The 4,207-nt window shown below is 49.3% G+C and overlaps 1 long non-coding RNA gene across 1 annotated transcript in view; it reads left to right on the top strand.

Annotated features, from left to right (window-relative positions):
- Nucleotides 1-3,893, top strand: part of LOC105550123 — a 22,114-nt gene extending 18,221 nt beyond the window's left edge. The window contains exon 2 of the long non-coding RNA XR_001007650.1: nt 3,128-3,893. This is a non-coding gene — a long non-coding RNA (uncharacterized LOC105550123). The remainder of the gene's footprint in view (nt 1-3,127) is intronic.
- The last annotated feature ends 314 nt before the right edge of the window (nt 3,894-4,207 follow it).

Raw genomic sequence — 4,207 nt, 5'->3', positions numbered from 1 at the left:
TTTCTGTTCTTGTGATAGTTTGCTAAGAATGATGGTTTCCAGCTGCATCCATGTCCCTACAAAGGACACAAACTCATCCTTTTTTATGGCTGCATATTTCCTGGCTGGTCGCTTTTCACCAAAGGGTCCCCTCCCCAGTTGTTATTTCAGAGATGCTTTCCCTTGCTGCCCCAGGTCCCAGGTGAGTGAGAGCGGAGACGCTGCTTCTCCTGAAGCCTGATGAAGTACGCAGGATTCAGACGGGCATGTTTGCCTTTTAAATCCTGACCAGACCGCCCCGGCCCCAGTAGCTTGAGGCTTTTTTCTATGCCTCCAGGAACTTCTGAATGCATCTTACAAATGTTGAGGACTGGTCATCGTGGAGGATGGGGCCTTTGAATGTCAGCTGCACTTATGGGGGCGGATGCAGACAGCAGCTTGAAGTGCAGGAGGGAAGTCAGGCCCAGCACTGCTAGCCAGACAGCCAGGGCTCGGCTAGCCCCAGGCCCGGGGTGCCACCTGCCAGTCCTGTGAGGAATTTGGGAGAGACAGCAGCGGGCTCTGACAGGCCATTATCTTCACAAGGAAATGGCCATGAATCAGAGTGCTGCTGATGGCTTGTTTCATTTTAAATAATTTTTTTGAGGCCGTATCAGAGGGAATGGGCTGCCGTTTGCAGCTTTGAACAGGAATGCTGTCCATTGCTGTTAGAAGCCATGGGATATTTACAAACTGGGTGACTGTTGGCGTTTTTCCTCTTTGCTCCTTGGTTTCCTCCCTTCCATGGTGGGGATAATAAATGCTGTCTGTCTGACACAGGGCCGTTGGGGTGCGTTCCAGGTGTTCGTATGTCGGCTAGCATGAATTCGGTGCCCGCTCTCTGCCGAGCCCTGAGTTATACAGCTTCCTATTCCATCCTCACCACAGTCCCGCGAAGGTGGGCACCACTCAAGGCTGCAGTCTGGCTTAGAGGAGCTCAGTGCACCCATCCCTGGGCCGCCCACGAGTATGGGTGGAGATGTCTCAGCCCACCTGTACTGCGTCCCTGTGGGTGGGCAGAGCTCTGCGTACAGATGCATTTGCTTTCCGGATTCTCACAGTCATCCTTTAAAACAAGCTGTTCTCATTGTTCAGATGATGGCATGGAGGCCTAGTGGAGTTAAGTGACTTGCTCAAAGCCATTTAGCCTGTAAGTGATACGTCCTGGATTTGAAGGCAAGTCAGTCTGGAAGTCCTTTGGAAGACCTGAAAAGGAGAATTGGTAAAGCCAGGGGTTCCTGTACCTTTCAGGCCTTAAGAAAGTAATAGTAGGTTTTTTGTTTTTGTTTTTGTTTTTGTTTTTGGTTTTTGGTTTTTGGTTTTTTCCCTCTCTCTGTTCCTAATTTCATGAAGGAAATTATACATTTGCCCAAATGGCACTTCCCTTAATATTTCCTGAACCTTAATGTTTGCTCTTGATTGGCATTATGCCATCCTAGCACAATAATATTTGTCATCTCATACCTTAGGAAACTCTGCCTGATTTTGAATGATACAACAGAGGTTTTGGGATCTAAATGGAATGAGAGGAATGGTAAGAGATTAAGGATCCCTCATAAAAAAAAAAAAACAGGATGGTATCAATAAGACGTTTCCCAACTCTGAGTCCACATTCTGCCACCTCGGTCACTTAGATGGAGATGTCATCTTCTTCCTCAAGATGATGACAGGCCACCCACTACCCTGGGACAAAACAGGGCAAACAGTATAGAGCATAGGTCCCTCTGCTAGAGGAACATTGGTGTACAGCGCTCTTCTGCTTCCAAGAACCCCTCACTCCGTGCTACTCGCCCAGGATATTGTAATGGACATCTGCCTTTGATATATCCCTGCCTGATTCCTAACCCCACTCCTTCACTGTGTTTGGGAAGTACTCTTCCCGCTGTACAAATTGGAAGGCTAGGCTGTGGGCGTATGGACCTGGGCTTATCTAGTCACACATGCATGAGAGCTGGTGATGCAGAAAGCTGGGGGGTGGGGAGTTCATCTGGAGACCGGCCAGCAGCCACATCTAGTTTTTGGGGGTGGTCATGGTGGCTCGGCACCTCCTGCTCCAGTGCCCGTGTCCAGTGCTGACAGGTGGTGATGCAGGCTCTAGCATCCTCACACTGGGAGTGTGAGTTGGGATCCACTTATAGCAGCACAGCATAATGTCCTGCCCATTTTCTGAGCCTGGTTCTTTGGCTTTTCTGGGAATCAATGAGATGCCAAAGGCCTTTAAGTAAACTCCTCAATTTAAATCAGCCAAAGTCTTTTTCATCTGCTTAAAGCTAAGAAGCTGACTTTTATAGAGATGTTCCTCTGTAGTTAGCCAAACATTTGTATTCATTCCTCAGGCCCCTGAAAGTTCTACTTCACCTGTTAGGACCCTCCACGGGCCACAGAATTCACAGGAGAATCCCAGGTTTAGTGGGTGGCAGGACTGTGGGCTCAGCCATCTCCCTTCATTATTATTGTGACCCAGGTTTCCATCTTGCCTCCCAGACTGTGACCTCTGTGGGGACACAACTGAGTCCTTCATCTCTATCCTCAGCTCCTTGAGCAATGCTTGGCACATGGTAGGTGCTCGGGAAGGTTTGAATGAATGGGCCAAGGAACCAACAAAGAGATGAGAGAAGTTGGTGCCTGTGGGCTCTCTGCAGCCTTAATGAGTCTGGCCTGGCTTGGGCAGGAAGGGGGCCACGTGCCTGGAGACTGCAGACTGCCTGCAGTTCCATGCTGGAGATGGGCTGGGGAGATCATGGAACTTAGAGCAGGAAAGCAAGTAGCTAGAGCCATGAAAGGGACAGCCACTCCTCTGAGTGGAGGCAGCGTAGTTGGTACTTCCCGATCCTTTCACCTCATGGCACGTACAGAACACAGTATTATTTGTCTGGTACCCAGGGGTTTGTCCAGCTGGTGCTGGAGCAAAGGCCCCTCTCACAGCACACCGGTGACCCAGTGCCCACTGCTTAGAGCGCTGATCCCAAGGGAACTTAGAGACCCGTGTGGCCTCTTAGCCCTTTGTCATGTAAGTTGCAGGTGTTTTTCCTTTAGTTGTGTATTTGCCTTTATGATTTATTTTTTCTTCCACTTGGTTTATTCTTGACCATCACAGTTCTTTCTACAGGAGGTTCCAGCCTTGACAGGAAGAGTGTGGCCCTTCCTGGAATCCCTCTGGACACACCCTCCTAGCTTCCTCTAGGAAAGATGCGGCAGCTCAAAGGGAAGCCCAAGAAGGAGACCTCCAAGGACAAGAAGGAGCGGAAGCAAGCCATGCAGGAGGCCCGGCAGCAGATCACCACAGTGGTGCTGCCCACGCTGGCCGTGGTCGTGCTCTTGATCGTGGTGTTTGTGTACGTGGCCACGCGCCCCACCATCACCGAGTAAGCCCTGCAGCCAGCCGCGGACCCCATTGGCAGGGAGAGGAGGCGCGGGAGGGGGACGCAAACAAAAAATGGCTTTCATATTCAGAGATGTTCATGTTGCTGAGCTGTAAGCTGGAGCACCCTGTCTTCTCTGGTCTTTGACTTGATTAAAGTATCTCCGCTTTTCTTGGGAGGGAATAGGGGATGTTTTATCAGTGAATGTGCCATACACCTTATGGTCCACTTCATGTGCCTTTCAGACTTCAAAGCGCGCACGCGCGTGTGTGTTTCTTTTTCTCTCCTAAAAATCAATAAGTAGCTCCACCTGAAGAGGTGCGGAACCTCCGGGTCGGGAAGCAGCTGGAATCCGCACTCACCTCATTCCCATTGTTTGGATCATGCCTCTTTCCAACATGTGTCACAATCTCCAAAGGGACTGTATTTCTTCTCTGTGCTTAATGTGATTTGAAATATGTTGAATCAAAGTGAAATATTTATTTTTTGAATAAAGGAGATAATAGCCTTAAACTGGATGCTTATCATGTTTTACCAGTTGCTGTCTGTGAGTCTCCCCCTGCCCAGGGGTCTGCCTCTCTTCCCTCCCCTTCCCTTTCTCCTGTGGCTCTCTCCACCTTCCCCAGCACTCCCTCTGCTCATCATTTCTGAGTAAAATTATGCTTTTTGACTGACAATTTTAAGATGGAGAGGGACAGAAAGGGTGCATTAATTGGCTTGCTTTAGAAAGTGAGAGTTCTAATTAGACTGTGACCACAGATGCTTTTTACACCAGTTAGGTTTTCCTACTTTAACTTGGTATGTTTGTGCAAACAGCAATGCAGAGT

This window comes from Mandrillus leucophaeus, unplaced genomic scaffold, assembly GCF_000951045.1.
Source record: "Mandrillus leucophaeus isolate KB7577 unplaced genomic scaffold, Mleu.le_1.0 Scaffold465, whole genome shotgun sequence".
Taxonomy (NCBI): domain Eukaryota; kingdom Metazoa; phylum Chordata; class Mammalia; order Primates; family Cercopithecidae; genus Mandrillus; species Mandrillus leucophaeus.
This window is presented reverse-complemented; position numbering and strand designations above follow the sequence as displayed.